At 44.8% G+C, this 19056-nt stretch overlaps 1 protein-coding gene across 2 annotated transcripts in view; it reads right to left on the bottom strand.

Annotated features, from left to right (window-relative positions):
* SVIL (supervillin) overlaps positions 1–10189 on the bottom strand; it is a 134332-nt gene extending 124143 nt beyond the window's left edge. The window contains exon 1 of one of the 2 annotated variants that reach the window (XM_090143042.1): positions 10095–10189. The gene's annotated coding sequence lies outside the window, so the exon portion shown is untranslated. Of the gene's footprint in view, positions 1–9768; positions 9982–10094 lie in introns of those variants that run through there. The other variant, XM_090143041.1, reaches the window with a different exon arrangement.
* Between the last annotated feature and the right edge of the window lie 8867 nt (positions 10190–19056).

The following is a 19056-nucleotide window of genomic DNA, read 5'->3' as shown; positions in this document are numbered from 1 at the left end:
GAGTGGGTACATGCACGTAAGTGTGTGAGCACACCTGTACACCCACGTGCACACACTGAGTGCCCTGACCCAGCAGTGACCCAACCACATGGGCAATTTTCAAGTGCACCACTTTCAGAAGCCCTAGCGAAGCAGCTCATCAGACACCAGGATGTATTTTAGACTGAGATCATCTTCAGTTGCCACAGCTGTCATCTCTACAGACTTGAGGAGGTAGAAATAACTGAGAAATACACATAGTGTCAGACTTGCAGGTATCCAAGCACTTGGAACTCACACAAATGGATGCAAGACTACAAACATTTGAGCAAGTGATCTTCTGCTTATCAAAACAGCAGTTTCTTACAGCAGTTCTACAGCCCACACCAAAAACACCAGAACATTCTGAACAACTTTAAAACACAAATCTAATGACTATTTTACAGGAGTTAGAAGTTTTCCACAATAAGAATTTGTGGTTTCCTGTGCAAGAAAGCATGCCAATTCATACCAACATGTTCATGGAAAAAGTTTTTTTGGGGCTTCCTTGAAAAACTGAGTTCTGTAACATCACTTGTTTTGTTTCAGCAGACTGGCACAATGGTAAGTTCTCATGCCAGTCTTTCCGTAAGAATCATTTCCTGAAGTAGTACTTGCTTTTTTGGAAGGATGCTGTTTACTATTACACCACGAATGCACACATGCACGTTGCTCTAGGAATTTCACAACTAATCATAATTCCTGAAGGCAGTAATTAAGGTGTTGCCTCTCCAGATTGAATTTGAAGAGATCTTTAGGCCAGGCTGCAGTTCAGCACAAACCACGCAGACCCAGGGCTTACTTCATACACACATCCCTGCCTTCTGGTGTCAGCAGTTTGTTGCCAGTGAGCATCACCTGGCACCCCACAGAGAGCATGTCCAACCCAATGCTGCTCTAAGGATCTCTTTTAAAAGGCTCCTAGGTCAAAATTTCACCAGTGGATCAGATGAAACTAAATGGCAGTTCCCCATGGGAAGTCAGATTAGGTTCCCAAAATAAGGAAGGGAAGTTCTCAGAATTTGCCAACTCCTGCCCACACAGATCCCTTCAAGTTGTCTGTGGCTGTGCTACCCCAGCAGGGTACAATGCATTGTGCATTTCAGACATCAAATTTAATACAGAAGTCATAGCCAGGCATTTCCCTCTTAAACCACAAGTTTCAAGAACCTGAAATGCACGCCCAGCAGGCTATTACTTACACTACAGTTAGCTTTTATTAGCCTAAGTCCTAGGAAGTTGTTTTTCTGGGTTCACTGCCACTTTAAGTTAATTTTATTCCAAGTAACTTTATTTCAAGCTGGAAGAATTAAACTTGCATTCCATACCAAGAATCCATAAAAACAACTTTCCATTCTCCAGGCTTTTGCTTGGAGTAGGAAACCAGAACAGCTTTGTTGCCAACCCACAAAAACAATACAAAATTGTTATTTGCATGCAAGTTGTAAAGTCAGGCATGCACCAAATATTACAGAGACAAGATAAACAAGTGTATTTAAAATAACCAAGTCTTTTATCTGCAGGCTCCTGGCCTGTGCAATATGACAGGAAGGAAGAGGGCAGGCTCAGCATGCTCTGTGCTCCAGCCTGCTCTAGAGTTCCCCCAGTATGGGACACTGAGGAGAGATTTCATCCAAAGCCTCAGTCAGAGCATTTCTGGAGCTCAGGGGAATCTTTATTCTGAGCCTTGCAAGAATCAGGTTTGGTACAAACTCCTCTGAAGTAGCATTTGTCACAGCATACACTTGAAACCACAAATGACACAATATTCTAACATAATTTAAGCCTAAAGCCAACAGCATGATGCAATCAGAAATACACAAATTGAGTATTCTCCTGGAGCATGGTGGGAGAGGCAGCTACGTTTTAGCATGTAACACCTCAGTGCCTGCTACAAACGAGAATGCAGCCTCACAGCAGCTCATAAACAAGGCACAGCATCCAGAACTCAAATAACTATAACAGGAAACCCTCAAAAAAAGAACACATTAAAGCCAGATCTGTGCTGATAGACATTATCTCAGCAAATACACTTTCTTTTTGTACATATTTCTGTTCACTACTGCAACTTCTGCTGAAGTCAACTTCCAAGCTCTTGAATCTTTCCATAACCATTTTTAACAGCTCCGTGGTGCCTTGCGTGTGGCCAATCCATGGTTACAGGGCAGGCTCAGGAACCACACAGCCCATCAGATAACACACACCTGAGCTCACCAGCTTGCTGGATAACCCACAGCAAGAGCTGCAGTGACCAACCTGGAGAGAAACCAAGCACAGCAGCTGTAAATCACTCTCAGCAAACATCAGCCTGTGGCTTGGGAAAGCAGCTCTGCCTGACACTGCTCTGCTGCTCCTTTTAAATTAATCCATTCTACAGTTTTGTTTTTAGTTCCAGAGAGCAGTGGAAGAAGCAGTGCAGCGAGGCAGGCAGAGCAGCACTTACCACAAACTGTGCAAAGGAAATCATTAACAACGGCAAAAGGAAGCAAAGGTTGAAGGGATGAATTCAAGTTACAGCTCAGGACAGGAATTTCCCTGCTGCTGGAAATGCTGCTCTCCCATGCAGCCCAAGGTCTCTTCCTCTGCTGAGCCACAGAGCTGCCAGCTTTCCTGGAGCCGGAAAGCTTGACATGGACAGACATGTCTTTAAATTGGCAGGGAAGCCAATTTAAATTTAGAAGAAACTTTAAAATAAATATTTTCCCCTTTAGGGGACGGAGCAAATTTAAGCCAAGTTGACAACATTGGCAGAACCTTCCATTTAAAAGAAACAACAAAAAGCTTTCTCTGATGCTCTTTTTTCATGCGTCTCCAGAACTTCCACCAATTTCAATTAGGAACAGTTTTGGAGGCAGGTGAGAAGAATAACTCCTTCTATTTACTCCATTCCTTTGAACACGTTTAGTGATTTAAAGGCATTTAAAGTCATGTCACTCAGCTTCCCACCACCTTTCAAGAAAAATAAGTATTTGTTTTTCTTAAAGCCTTTCGTAAGAGGTGTTAAAGTTATTCATCAGATATTGTCTTCTTCCACAGCTCAGCTGAGGACAGACACCCCCTTATTTTTATACTTCTCAAATTCCACTTCTCCATGCCCATTCCCTCCACTCACTCCAAAGGGGGGGGAATGGAAGGGGGGAGAGAGAGTATAAATTAAACAAAAGTACTTTTAAAAAAAGAAAGACATTCCTTAACCTTCTCTGTGACATACGTTTCTCCTCCAGTCCTCACTTGCCCCTCCATGCCCTCACCAGTCTTTTCCATTTTTGAAACATGGCCACTCTGCCATTTGTGCACATCACTTTTAAGCCCAGAACATGCATTTCTACTTTTTTTTTGCTTTAATTTCCCTGTATTAAATACATATTTAAAACTAATAACCATGCCTCTGCCCAGCTATGTACCTAATAAGATCATTCTAAATTAGTGGCCTGTACCTCTGCTCTGATTTCAGAGAGAGACTGTTCTCACAGTCCAACACAGAGTCTGAAGGAGTAATTTTTCCAGAGGACAAGAGCAAATATCTAGCTAAAGACAGTGTTTTAATATCTCCTAAGACACTAGTTCACAAGTGTTGGGATGGAAAAGTTCAAAATCTCAGCCATTTGGAAACAAGAACAGATTCTGAAATACACCCCTTTAAATCAAGGAGTTTCTTTTTGTGTTCTTGCTTTGTTTTTATAGGGCAATGCTTTACTATCAAGCCAAAGTCATCATCCTATTAAGCACAAATAGTATGGAAATCACGTTAACGCAAGCAGGACAGCTATGACCAGCTGTGATGGAGTAGGCTCAGCGAAAGAAAAAACAGGCCAGGGGAAAAATATATATATACCTCTACAGTCACCTGAAAATTTCCTCTCTGAATAAGAGGGGTTTCAGATCAATTAAAATGGGTGACTAAGAGCCCGGTGCAGAGGGAATGTTCTGTTCTCTGCAGCAAGAAGGCTCATGTTCCCTTCCAGTCTGCTACACCATGCAATGATTCACACAGCCAGAAAAATGCAAGTTTTCATAGAAAGTGCATTAAATGTTTTCAAGAAAACGCCTGATCCATCCCCTTGAAGAGCAGTATGGAATACCAGCTAATGAAACCACCCCAGGCTTCTGAAAGGCTTTCTACCTTATCTCATCCTCAGTGCTGCCCTGCAGCAAACAAGGACACATTCTTTCCTATCCAAAGTTTCAAGCTAACACTGTAGCACAGTTTAAGTGCTTTGAACAATAACTTTGGCCACTAAAAGATTTCTCCTCTCCAAAGCAGCCAAAATTACCCCGTTCAAAACTTCGCTTGAAGTTCACCCTCAACCTTTCTATGAAGACAGTCTGCTTTTTCACTTCTCCATCTGCAGTCATACTCATGTACTCAAGAGTTCACTTTCCATGCCCTATTCCTCCCACAGCGGGGCAGGAGCAGCTGAGAACCCTCACCTGGGCTGAGCACACACAGCAGAAACCAGCATCACGGCTCCAGCCCTCCTCAACATCTGATCCCTGTGGCACTGCCTGTGAAACACAACTCAGAGCTGGGAAATGAGCGCCTCGGCTGACAACCATCAGAAGGTGCCTTGTTCAGCTGGAGGCAGGTCAGAGAAGTGGGGAACAAAAGAGCTGTTGACAAGGCTGTAAGGGGAGCTTCTCTTACATGAGTTACTACCACAGGTTGTGGATTTACAGCAATATGTAAATAACACTGCACTTCATTCTTCTGCCACATCTATAGGAAAAGGAGTTTTTTTTATGCCATTAATGCAACAAGTGACCAAAAAAAGCATCTCCTGGCTATCTTGGTGTTGTAAGAACAGTCTGCTTCTGGTTTAAGTCCATTAGAAGCAGCACAGGGGCTCCCAGCATTTAGCAAGAAGTCAATTTTATCTCCAGTAATACTTAACACCACAGAAGCAAATGTAGCTACAGTTGCCTGTATTAAGCAGCTGGCAAGCCCCGAGATGGAAAAGCTGCAGAACAGCTGGGGAATGCGAGACCCTTTTGAACAGGCTGCTATGTGATCCAAAATAATGGTGGACGTTTACACACAACACAATGGCAGCAACAGCCAAATGCAGGCCTGGCGGACGCACCACAGCTGCTCCTGCCTTCAGACAAGGCACAGCCAGCAGATACAAAAGAGTTCATATTCACAAAAATATGGCTTTCATCTTAAAAAGCAGCAGCTTGGTTTCCAAAATAAGCAGCTGGCCTTCCAACTGGGCTAAACCCTATGATATTCTGCACTGGAAGTTACCCTGTAGAACAGCTCTGGATTAGGGTCACAGACTGCTGCTACTCTGCCACTGGCAGCTACCAAAAATGCAGTCTTCAGACCAACAGGCTGACAGGCCTGACATGCAACAAGGGCTCTCATTACAGTGCTTTCCAGCTAGCGCCAGGAAGATAGCAGCATAGAAACTCTTAATACAGACACTAAGTACATAGAAGTTGGCTATTCAAAGAAATAATCAGTGAGCTAGACAGCAGTATTTAACTGAGCATGGACCATTTTGCTGCTTTTTTACACCAGTTTTGCACATTAGTGTAAAGGCAAGATGGTATCTGAAGACAACACATCGCACTGCTCACACCTAGAGAGATAGCCTTTGTTGTCTGCTGGTTTTGCAATGACTGATTGCATGCTGCAAGGAGCGCTGGCTTGTTTCGCAACTGCCATGTAAGTAAGACACAGTTTTGTATGCGACTGTGCACAAAAATTGCCTCACATCTTCTCAAGTTTTCACCTTTCAGAAGCACAGTATCACCAGTCCCATCTTTCTTACTCAAGACAAGCCATGATTAAACAGTGCTAACAACCTGGTTACTACTTTGTACCATAACTGTACCACTTCTAATTATGCTGGGCACCAAAACATGGTAATGGAATGTTTCAACCATCTGCATCTTGATTAAAACCAGTACAACACAAAAGAAACTGGTTTTGAGTGAGAGAAGGAGACAGAAGAGGGAATCTTTCAATGCTTCTTCCTCTGTACGTAACTATTAATGTTACAATCCCAGTTAAGAGCTATTCAGAGTATGGTGGCTAAAACTGGACAAAGACAGCTGTCATAGAACTAAAACAGATGCAAGCACAATATTTAATCTTCTTCATTTTTTAAAGTAAAGTGCTTGTAATAGTGAAAACAGAAAGGATTTAGAAACAGAGGTTGTAAGACTATCACTGGTTAACAGGAAGTGTATGCTTTTGCACACCTACCCAACTAAATGTCACATCCACACATTTCAGTCTCAGATTTCTTATACAGGCTTTCTAGCAAAATTCCTTCATTAAATAAGCCATATTTCTAAGAATTTCCCCATAGAAATAGAATATGTGTATACAATAAGGAAGGAAATAAGTAGAGCCTTGAATCACAAGCCCAGAAAACACTTCTTGCACCAAAATACTATTGCACTATAGCATAGTGCCCTTCCTGGAGGCAAAGCAACGACAGGCATGCTACCTTGCAATCCTAACATTTGTAGAGATAAGAACACAGATTTGCTCTTCCAGCTGTACTGGCACTAGAAACAGCTGCTGGCATGCCATGTTGGGAGCGATGCCTTATGTCCTTAAGGGACCAACATTTTTGTCGGTGACATGGACAGGAGGACTGAGCACACCCTCAGCAAGTTTACTGACTTAACCAAGTGGAGTGGTGTGGTTGATATGCTGCAGGAAAAGGCTGCCATCCAGATTTCCTGGACAGGCTCAAGAAAACGTCAAGAAGTTCAACAGTGCCAAATACAAAGCCCCACAGCCAGCTCAGGGTAATTCCAAGCACAAACATAGGCTGGGTAGAGAGAAGGTTGGGAGCAGCCCTTAGGAGAAAGATCTGGGGGTTCTGTTGGATGAAAAGCTGGTCACGAGCCAGCAGTGTGTGACTGCAGACCAGAAGGCCAACTGTATCCCGGGCTGCATCAAAAGCAGCATGACCAGCAGGGAGAGAGAGGTGACTGTTCCTCTGCTCTGCCCTCGTGAGGCTCCATCTGAAGTACTGCACTCAGAGTCCCCAACACAGGAAAGATGTGGGGCTGTAGGAGCTGGTCCAGAGAAGGCCATGAGGATGCTCAGAGGGCTGCAGCACTTCTCCTACAAAAAAAGGCTGAGGGAGCTGGGATTGTTCAGCCTGGAGGAAAAAAAGGCTCTGGGAAGACCTCACTGTGGCCTTCCAGTACGTATGGGGGCTTTATGGTAAAGCTGGAGAAGGACTATTTATCAGGGAGTATAGTGATAGAGCAAGGGGTAAAGGCTTTACACTGGAAAACAGGAGACTTAAGCTAGATTTTAGGAGGAAATTCTTCACTCAGAAGGCAGCGAGGCCCTGGCACTGCTGCCCAGAGAAGCTGGGTTATGTCCTATCCCTGGAAGTGTTGAAGGTGGGTTGAATGGAGCCCTGGGCAACCTGAGCTGCTGGGTGGAAGCCCTGCCCATGGCAGTGGTTTGGATCAAAATGGTGTTTGAGTTCCAGTCTAACCCAAACCATTCTGTAACCTCCTCAGAATAAACAACCTCAGTATGAGCTTTTCAGCCTAATCTATACCAAGAGGTTTTTTTCTCCAGTTTTGACCCAGGCTTGTACTCAGATCTATCCAGCTCTGAATGCACTAGTGTCTCTAAAGTCTTGTTCTGAAAATAAAAAAAGATTTATGGAAGCAAGAGAAGGATACTGGAATGAGCTAAGACATCCATGAAGCTTAGCACAGTTCAGCAAACAGCTGATTGTTAACAGTTACATGTAACATACAGACAGTCAACCCACAAGAGCAAATGAGATGTAAGTGATCTGCACCAAGCTGCACTTGTAGCTGGAAATCACTCTTTTAACCACCACCCCACTTCTTTGTAGTCAAGTTATAAATCGAAAGACCTTCTGGGCTGTTTGTGTGCACACATGGATCAGTAGCAGGACAAGTTTCTCAGTTCTCTTTAACATTTTACACGTGGATGTAAACTGAACTCTTTCACAAAGTAATTACAGTTGTTATTTACTAAGGAGGAACTAAGAAAACAGGTCTGTTGATAGCTTATTCTGGATTTTATTATAACTACACCGATATTACTTAAAAATGATTAGGAGGTGCAAGTACACCAAAGTTTACTTTCAGTAACAGAGATTTCCCTACCATGTAGATCCCTCGACAGCCATGTCCCAACAGGCTCTAAATCGCTTATACACATACTGAGCACTGTTCAAAGCAGACTTGCTTTCAGCAAGATTAAATACCTGTTCAGTTTGAACTGTCCCGGTGCCAGGACAAACTACAGCTCAACCAGTTCAGACAGCCATCCCACCGGGCACTAATGGCCTCTGCAACTCCCAGCACCCCAAATCTGCTGCTTCTGGGAATTCTGCCAGGAGCCGTGGGATAGCTCTCCACTGAGGACATTGCAAATTAAATATTTTAGATGTGTGCTTGTGTTTATGTGGAGCAAGGCTGCAACAGTTCAGAATATGAGTCAGCACGGTTTGCATCTACAGAACTGAGCAGCACAGTTAGAAACGGTGCATTTTCGAAGAAGCAGGGGGTATGAAATGATTCCCCCAGGGGAACAGTCAGGCTGCACCTGGCAGGAGCCAGCACTCACCTGGAGACAGGAATTTGCTCCAGTACCTCACTGCTCCAGAGCGCACGATTTTCCTGTACTAATGTCAGAAGTTTCTGCACAGGGCAGGCACTTTGGTCCTGCCTGTATCAGGGAGGCTAACAGTGGTACAGCCAGACAGGCTGACAGGCACACACACCCATAATGAGGCTCTCAGCCTTGCCTTTTTTTTTTTGCCTTGCTTAAAGTGGAAGCTGAAATATAGTTCCGATTAGAACAGCAAAGAAAAAAATTAAAAGCATCTCAATTAGTTAACACCATCCAATATATAGCATCCAATAAAGTCCTCGGACCAGAAAAGCAGAGCAGAACTGAAGAAGAGCAGTTTGCCCCCGTGCATCTCACCACACTGGTACCCATGGCCAGGTGCATTTTAAGGCCAGCACACCTTCATCAAGGCACAGGAGAACAGCTTGCCCTCCCAGGGAGCCCTTCTGGCAGCTGTTGGAGCACGCAGCCACCGAGCACACCAGAGGAGCACCGCTGTCTCTCAGGGATCTGATGCAGGACAGTTCCTCTGCAAACACAGCTGGAGCCCCCAGCTGCGCCGTGCACACGGCCGTGGGACAGCACACCTCAGCTCCGGCCACGCTTCAGCTCCCAGAGCAAAGCACCCCACACAAAAAGCTGCGTACGGCTCTGTTGTCACAAACCTTAGCCGTGCGAATCTGTCGAGAAGTTCCCATTCTGAAGTGGCTCTTGTTTTCATTTTGAACAGAAACGATTAAGATAACCGCAAGCTGAGAACACTTTTCAGTATCACACAGTCTGCTCTGCTTCTCAGGAAGCACACGATCCAAGCAGGGCAGCTCACACGCTCAGAACGGGACGCTGAGCGGGGACGGGGCTGCGATAGCGCTGACAGCTCTCGAACCCCCACAAAAGCATCGCAACCAACCGGATAGCTCGCACTCCCCATTTGCTCCCCCGGCCCCGGGCTGCCGCCCCCTGCCAAGTAATAAACCTGAGTATAGCTGATCTTCGCGAGACCGCTTAAATCTCTCTTAAGAGAGCCATAATCCACCATCACGTGCAGCATTAAGGAGCATTACGAGTAAAACAGATCCCGAGGTGTCAGTAAGCAGCCGGCTGCGGCGCCGGGCACCGCGCTCGCCGCTACCAGCACGCCCTGCCCGGCGAACACGAACCTCCACGCCGCGATAAAGGCTCTTCCTTCACGCCACACGTGCGCGCCGCTGCCGCCTTCATCCGGCTGAAAGCGGGGACAGAACTCCGGGCCGACCCGACCCCGCCGCACGGCGAGGGGCGAACGGCGCTGACACCGAGCCCAGCGCCGTCGGGCGGCAGGTGCGGGGCGGGAGGGAGGCAGCGCCGTGGGAGCGGGCTGACGGCGGGGCTGCGGGCTTCGCCCGGCGGAGGGGGAGGAAACGGGGAAGTTTTCCGCAGGACCCCGGCGGCGCGACCCCGGCTCCGGCCGCCCCGCACCGCCCGCGCCCCACCCGCCGCCGCTCACCTCGCAGCCCGCGGCTCGGGGCAGCCGCAGCCTCGGGCATCCGCGCCTCCGGCCGGAGCGGGGCGGGACGGGGCGGGGCGGGGGAAGCGGGGCGGCCGCGCGGACCCCGCGGCAGGGGCCGGCGCCTCCTCCTTCCCCTCCTCCTCGGCGGGGCGAGGCGGGGAAGCGCTCGCCGCCGCAGCGCCCAGGGGGGAGCGGAGAGACTCGAGCTCGGCGGGGCGCGCGAAGAGCAACCGCTGGCAGCGGCCCCACGCGGGATGCGACGGGAGCGGACGAGACGCGCCTCCGCTTGGCCCGGCCCCGCCCCGCCCCGCGCCCCCCAACCGCCCGGCCCCGCTTCCGCGCGCCTCCTGCGGGCGCTGCTCCGCTCCTTAAAGGGGCCGCACCCGGCCCGACTGGGGCGCGGTGCGAGGGGCCCCTGCCCTGAGCTCCCTGACACGCGGGACGGCCCTCCGTGTCACGCCGACACCTGCCCCGCTCCCTCGTTGGTCCCCTCTAAACAAGCCACGAGTTGTTCTTTGGGCCACCAGGATAGAGACCAGATCCCCACTTCCCCTGTCACAGCCCCCAGCAGTACTGAGGTGAGGGAGTATGGGAACACGTCCACGTTCTCTGATATTAAACAGCCCAGAAGGTAGAATCACCTTCCTTTTTTTTTTTTAATTTATTTATTTAGACAGACTTTTTTTTTAAGTGTACCACATGAAGGATTTGAGGCCCATTCCTCTTGATCAGGTCTCAGAAAGCAACATGAAATATGAACGTGAGAAGAATTGCCAAAGAGAGAATCACTCAGGGGCTGCTGAACCTGAGATCTGGAGCAGACAGTGTGTGGAACCCAATAGACTGGCTGATTCCCTTCTGCTCAGCTTGGTGCACAGAAGCAGAAGGGAATCTCAAGGTGCAGAAACATGCTAAGATGAGGCAAATCATAAAGCCTTCAAATCAATGCCCAAATGCACTCTGCAGAGCACGCTACAAAATGCCTCCCTGCAGCACTACGGCAGCTTTGTGCCCTAGGTGAGCTCTAACTGAACGCTGAGGGCTTGAGGCACTGCTGGGCTTTATAGCTCTGTGCAGGCAGAAGTTTGTTAATTGCCGGCTAATGATGCGGTATGGGCACTGCCTTTTGCCCAGTGGTTATGAATTACTTTGTGCAGATACACAAAACCCACATCAAACAGAAAGCACAGACAGGTCAATCCAGTCTGACTGAGGGAGAGAAGGAGCGAGGTGAGCTCAGAAAGGAGGACAGAAATAAACCATAGCAAGGTTAAAAATCCTGAGGAGGACAGTGACCTTAAAGGTGTGCTTCCTCCTGCTGCCTTTCAGCACAGCTCCTGTCATCCTGATTGAAACTATCAAAGGTGTTCCCTCTCCCTGCAGATAAAAAAGGCAGCAGCTTCTCACTGGAATCAAGGAATTTTGATCCTGTAAGAAACAGCCTATAACACGGGCCTGAGAGAGCTGTCTGAGTGGGGGAAAATGCAATTGGATGTTAGATTTGCTCATGTTGTGATTGACGTGACACTGTCCTGATTTATTTTCAAATATCAGAATGGGATGGGACTCTTACAACCAAAACCTGCGATCCGTTTGCCAAGAACTGTTTTTACTCCAGTTGAGAACCGATTTGTCTGGATTTTGCCTTAGGCACAGTCCTTGCCATCTTCTGCCAGAGATTTTTTCCCCTGCAGACTTAATCCAGGATCCAGATACATGATTGTTTAAAATTTACATTTAAAAAGGAGTAAAAGATTGATTGGAATTCCAGGGGAGGAGAGGGAGGCATGATGATATATTGGAATCTTTTGTTCCCAGAAGAGCCAGGAAAGAATTAAGATTATTAAAGAAATATAATTTGGGTCAGACCAAGCATCTTAATCCACGTCAGTTAAAAAGATGATTTTCCCTACTTTTTTAATGTGTTTGACACAAGCATGTTTGATTTATGATGGGAGTCAAAACCATCTGTATTTGGGGCACAAGCACATGCTTATTTAAACAATGGGGCTGCCTGGGGGGAGACATAGGAAAGAAATGACATTCTTTTGCAAAGAATTCAGTGTTTTTCACTCCATGAAGTAACTGGCACTGTTTTGAAAAGTGCTCTGCAGAAGACGCAGTAGCCCAACATATTTTAAAGGAGTCCAGCAGTTTACCTTTATGCAACTGACATGATAGTGAACAAGGTTATCACTGATAAAGCTCTGCTATTCTCCACTCTCCTTTGAGTGACCCCTGTGAAGAGAATTTGTCTCATTGGCAGCATGTAAGTATTCACATCTTAAAGACATTTGAAGTTCCTTGGTAGTCTGAAGACCAGACTGCACTCAGGATTAGCTCTGGTTTCGGCAATTTTTGTAGCTCCTGGTCCAAACATACCATAGATACAGCAAGTTGTGATCTTCTCCGTTCAATATCGGCACAGAACCACAGAATCATAGGGCTGGAAGGGACCTCTGGCCCCTGCTACAGCGGGTTCTATACAGTAGGTTTCACAGGCAGGTTTTGAACATCTCCTGAGAAGACTCCACAACCTCTTTGGGCAGCCTGTTCCAGTGCTTTGTCACCTTCCCAGTAAACACTGTCCTTGTGTTCAGACAGAACCTCCCATGTGCCAGTTTGCGCTCACTGCCCATTGTCCTGTTGCTGGGCACCGCTGAAAAGAGCCCGGCCCCCATCCGTTTGACTCCCTCCCTTCAGATATTAGAGACTTGTTCTAACTGCAGATGAGGTTGAAGCAAAGGAACTGCTTTCTGAAGATGTCCTCCTCAGCTCTCATCTTCTGTTGAAATAGTTTATTTGAAGTTTTTAAGAGAAAAAGTGGTGAGGGCTATCAGGATGACATCTACAGTGTTAAGTTCTAGCCTATGCTGGGTGGAGATTCCATTCTGTAACCAGATGCTGCGCTCATATGGATTGATATGATTAGAAACAGGCTTGGAAATAACATTGAACTTTACCAGTCAGCTTCCCAGAGCTCCGTAAGCCATGTGAATGGATGTTTTGCCTGCTGCTTCCTTTAAATCTATAACCTTGAATCCAAGCGTCCCTGTGCTTAGGGGACCTTCTTGGCAAGCTGTGGAACTGATCTCCAAAGCTCAACACAGTCAATATCCCATGACAAAGATGGGCCTCACTGTAAAGCCAAGTGTAAACTACGAACATCAACAAAGGGGCCAGAGGGGAGACAGAAATATGTCTGTCTCTGCAAGGTTTCCACATACGGAGAAAGCAGAAATCTGCATTTCAGCTGCTTTTCTAAATGAATGTGTTCAACAATGTGGCGGACCGGTAGCTCTCTCTTCCTGTGTAAGGCTATGCCAAACTCGAGCGAGGAAGCCTAGGGTCTTTTAAAGAAGGTGAGAAAAACTCAAGGGCAAGTGTAGAATTTTAGAAAAGAGCCAAAGCCTCTGTCCACCATCAGAAGAGCAGAACGACGGAGTTCTGGCAGCCATTGCAGCCACCACCGATTTATTTACGAGTTCCTGGAGCCGATCCAGTGTAATTATGGGCCTGAACTCCAGATCAGATTCACTTGACATTTGAGAAAGTCTGTGGAAAAACAGTAATAATAAACTGATAATAACCATCCGTCTCGTAAGCAATAAGAAATAAAGGGAAGAGAAAGGGCAGGTGGGGAGAGGGGAAGGCAGCATAATCCCGAAAAGATCTCTTGTTTGTCAGAAGATACTCTCAGTGTATAACCCTGTGTATTTTCTAGAAGGAGCTGCAAAGAATTTTGGAGTAAGTCCTGAATCATATCGATGCTTTTGCTATTACTGCACTGGAAAAAATGAAAACGGTGGGTGCAGAGGAAGCTGGGATAAGTTGGGACAGCAGTTTCTCTTGGTTGAGCAGATAGTTTGTGGCCCACGTGGCATTTATCCAAGCGTGCTCATCACCTAAATTATGTTACCATGAAACCACTGGCTTTGGAAAAAGATGTTTGAAAAAACTGTGATTCGGCATGTGATTTATTTTCAAATTCATGCACTGAGTAGAAATAGGCTTATTGTACTTTTTTGCAAGTCTCTCATTCTGCCAGTTCATATTATTGGTATAACATGGATGAGTATTAGGGTTAAAAATATTTGTATTTAAAACATCTGCAGTCTTATATCAGGATTTATATTCCATTGTTTGATCCTTCCCATCTGAATCACCCCATATTGTTTTCTATTGAATTGCTGGGAGATGGCTTCACAAAGCTAACTCTCTGGGAGGTTTCCAGAAAAAAAATATTTTTCAAGTAAGATAAGTTGATTAATGGAAAAGTCTTCTTCTCTGACAAGAAGGAGGCCTGACATTTAGTTTACAGTTGTCTCACGTATTTTATTTCAGGTGATGGAATTGAATTGCAAGTTATGAGTGAATGTTTAATGAAGCAAGAAGAGTTACATTTGTGCTACACCCAAGCAGTATTTGGTGAGCTTTCCTTATGTAGGGTTTCAGGACATAATAACTACGTATGCAAAGATACAGCAGAACCCATATATGTCAATAAGTTTTCTCCTCCGAGGGAGCATTCCAGTTAGTTGCTCTCATCTGACAACAACCAAATGTCGATGCCCTGGCAATCAACACCGAGCGTGGTAACACTAGACGGTATCTGAAGGAAAAAGAATCCTGGGTGGATGAATGGGGTTAGTGGCCCAGAACATGTCATCTTCACGTGACCTGCTTTGCCATACTCATGTAACTTCTCAGGAACTTCTCTCTCACAACACGGGCGGTGTAGCTCCAGTAGTGAAGGAGAAAGAATATTGAGAAAGGAACGGCTGCAACTGTGTGCAGAACAGTGAATACACACTTCTTTGAGCTCAATCTCTGTGAACTGCGCACATTGGTTATACAGTCCATTCTTCCTGATCTGACAGTGGCATCAGCTTTTTCTGCATAGGAATAATTTGTAGAATTGTAGTTCTGTGTTATTTAAGGCTTTTTTTTTTTTTTTTTTAATTTTACATTGACTTTTTATTTAACTTTATTCAACATTTACTTTACTTAAACTTCAGTTTACAGTGTTATTTCAGTATGCTTTGATATTTTCCTCTATAAATATACATCTCATAGGTCTTGAGGAGGAGACTTAGCAGCCTGGAGCTCTGGTGCAAGGTCAGTAGCAAAATGTAATACACAGGAATGCAATATATTTTTTTCCTCTTACCTACCATGCATCTGGTTTTCACCAGACAGGTCCTTTTCTTGTTCCCGGTATTTCATAGAAGCAGAATGCTGACAGTTGTCTGGGACAGCCTGATCAGAATAGCAGCTCAGCCTGAGCTTCTGGATACCTAGAGATCCCAGACACATTCACCGTGTACAGCAGATCAGCCCCACAAAACGTGCAGTACTTCCACAGTGCTACATCTTTGGAGCATGTGTTGCCCAGATGAACTGCACAATGCATAGTAAACCCACTTACTGTGTGAAGTCAGACTAACCACATAATTTATGCACTATACATGTGATGCATTGACATGCTGGGCTCACAGTTATCTTCTATTCTGCATATGCATATGTCTTCCATTGGGCATTTCCTGGGCATGAAGTAAATGTCTTTTTATTTCCTTGCTTGTATGTATCACATGATGAGATGCTGCTACTTGGAAATAACTAATTTTTGTTTGGGATCAGCTAATGAAATTCTGCAAGGCTTTGTTGTAGATGGTCAGCTGTGTTTGCATCCAAACCACTGAACTCGGTGGAATGTTGGAATACAACAGTATTGGAGGCACACTGAATAAAGCTTTCAACTACTGACAGCATCTGAAGAACATCAGGAAAATGATGAAAGCCTAGGTAAATATCCTTCAGAAACCAGCTGGCATGGCTGTATGGTTTTCAGCACAGGGCCTGTCTGCCACAGAATTTTCTTCGTGTTGTTTGGTATAACAGTCCTCACATGGAGCTCATAGTTATTAAAATAAACAGTGCTTTTAGAATAGTATGCAGGATTTTGAACTCCATTCCTCTCTTGGCTTCCAGTGCCATGTGACAATCTCATGGCAGGGATAATCAAAATAATTCCATGATGAGAAAAATCACCTCATTTTAACAATCCCAGTTTGCTGTTTGTAACTATTGCATGAGTTATTGGCACAAATATGGGCAGTTGACAGTGTCTAATAGGAGCTTAATGTAGATCTTCCAGAGGTACTGCTTTACCTGGACAATATCAGAATGTGCCCATGTGCATCCTAGAGACCTCAGGAAGAACAGATTCTCTTTGCGCAGTGATACCATCATTTATCCATTCAACTGAAGCCTATCATCTGTGATGTTAATGGCTTTAATATACAGGCTTATGCAAGGCGCATAGAAGAAATTCCTCAGGCTTCTCAGCCTCAGCTGGCTATGGAGCCATGGCATGAGTTTGTAATCTGGTTCTACTTTCTGGAATTACATGTGAAAAAAAGATGGAGAAAAAAAAGTGCCAACCCGTTTGCACGCAGGGCTCTTCCCCCATGGAAAACCCTAGAGGTTCCAGCTCCCTGCATCTCTGTAACTGGGCTTAATCAGTTCTCTGTACTTCCAAGTTCTGATCCACAGAAGTACTGTTCTGTGAAGCTGTGTTTGTGTTTGCAATACTATGAAGGAGCATTCCAATTTTAAGCAACGTAAATAAAAATAAAACATGAAAGCAAGGTGTTTACTTGAAAACTCCTACAATTAGAACTGCAAATGTTTCAATATGTGCAACATGTGATTGCTTATGTGGGACAGCATGAGAGTGGACTGCCCACTGGGAGCACTTTTGGCTCTCAGTTTTGCAGAATGTCTTGGCTGCAGAGGAAGGATTACTTTGCACTGCTTCGGAGGAACTAGATTTTTATTTTAAATAGTAAATTCTCTGAACAAGTTATGTTCAAGGGATCAAGAGTACATGGGAACTTCAAATGAATTTCCTTAATTGTTTCATCTGGAAAAGCTAAGAGGGAAGGAATCAGAGATTAAAAGTTTAATCTTGATATTTTCACAATAAATGCTTTGATTTTGGATTTGGCAGTGGCACATCAATTTTATATTTAGCTTAATTGTGAAGAGTTGCAAAATAGGTAAATAAATCTGTGAAACAGAACACCTTGAAAATTCATAACTGTGAAGGTTTTCAAATTTCAGAAACCCATGGCCTATGTGGCTCCATAGGCAGCTCTGGCCACTACTCAGAGATCCGGTAATATTCAAGGATTCCAGTGATATTCCAGCATGAAGCTGTGCCTTGGTGTCTTCGGCTGGGACTAGAATTGGTGAGCAATAAAGCCCAATGATGGAAGTGGATGGTCCTGAATGATCTGCTAGCAGTAATGATTTATCCGTAGCACTCTTGTGCAATTTAAACACAGGCTTCCCCTGAGACTCACAAAGACAAATATTTAAAGATATGTGAGAACAACAAACTGTTAAAATAATCCCTCCTAAGTCTTATAGCTGCCAATATTATGCAAGCGTATGGTATGAATCTTGTTAGCCCTCCCTGGAAAAGTCTGAGTTTCTTGCAGCCTTTCATTAGGATCCTGCAGTGTAAATATCTCAGTATACAGAAATGGTGGTTGGAGTGATGCTGAGATGGAAACTTGGTCTCTGAATACACAGTTTGCATACAAACCACTACACGTATTTCTGAAGTGATCCAGAATGTTACCACTATACTGTAAGCGGTAAAGCACAAAGTGAAAAAAAAGATTGTAAAGGACAAGCTTGTAAATCCATTTGCAATGTCAGTACTATTTCAGACACATTTTCCCCAGCCTCAAAGATACTGTTGCCAAAGATTTGTGACAGATTAAAAGCATCAGGAAAACATAAACATCTCAGCTCTGACAGTGTGTCAACAAGCAATTTCCACAGTGTTTTGCAATGATCAGAAATTATTTAGTGATAAAATGCATTATCCTAAACAACAGTGAAAACACTCAAATCAAGGACACATTCTTTTCTGCCTTATATAAATATCTTATTTACTCGTTTCTTTAAGCCCCAGTTAAATATATCAGTGAAGTACTCGAGAATACTTCCTAGTATACAATAGTAACACCTGAAGGTTTTAAGTTAACATACTGTGAGCTGGTTTGCCAGAATTAGCTTTACAGATCTGAGAGATGAGCTCGACATCCAGGACAAGCTGCTGTTGATACAGGTATGTGGCAAAGGATGCTGGTACTTTGAGCTGTATGTTTGCTTCTTCTTTTCAACAGCCTAGCAAGTAATACAATAGCTGGAGAGAAAAAAAAAAAAGCTGTAATGCAGCATGGCAACAAGTCTCTCTCCATTAATATGTTGCAAAGAATGGTTGCTGAAGCTGGGGATGACTAAGGGACCACTGAATGCCTTGTAGAATCTGCAGAGCAGTTGCATTGCTATGAACACCATCGTGCTGCTGGAACAGCAGGGAAGAGCCAGAGCAGAAGCAGACACCAGGAGAAGGTTTCTGAATGCCCAGTGGGCTTTATGTCATGGGAAGGTCACAAACACTAAACTGCCAAACTGTGCATTGAGGCCTTACCTCTACTGTAAAGTTATGGCTGTATTACTGTACCAGGTAGTGGAAAATCAGCTCAACAGTTATTCTTCATTTAGTGTAAAATGTTTGCATTTTAGCCAATTAAAATATCTCAGTGTGTTCAAATAATCTGTAAATCCATGATTCTGGAACATGCCCAGAACTATTTTAAAAACCCAGTACCTGTAACAAAGAAGTCACAAGTCAAAGAATATTAAGTGTCTTACAGTTCTATAAAATGAACACAGTTGGGTGAGATTTTAGGTCAGCAGGGTTGGCCTTGCTTGAGCAGGCTTAGCTCACTTTAAGTGCATCCTCTTACCTTTGTAAATTGATATTTTCCATTTTGAAAATGCCAATTCAACAGTGGGAATTGATATCAAGTTGAGTGTTTCAAATTGGAAACATTCATTCTTAGTAAAAGAGGATTTGTTTAAGGCTCATTGCAAAGTT

This window comes from Phasianus colchicus, chromosome 6, assembly GCF_987193195.1.
Source record: "Phasianus colchicus chromosome 6, bPhaCol1.hap1.1, whole genome shotgun sequence".
In the NCBI taxonomy this organism is placed as follows: domain Eukaryota; kingdom Metazoa; phylum Chordata; class Aves; order Galliformes; family Phasianidae; genus Phasianus; species Phasianus colchicus.
The sequence above is the reverse complement of the archived record's forward strand: the minus strand, read 5'-3'. Positions and strand labels throughout refer to the sequence as shown.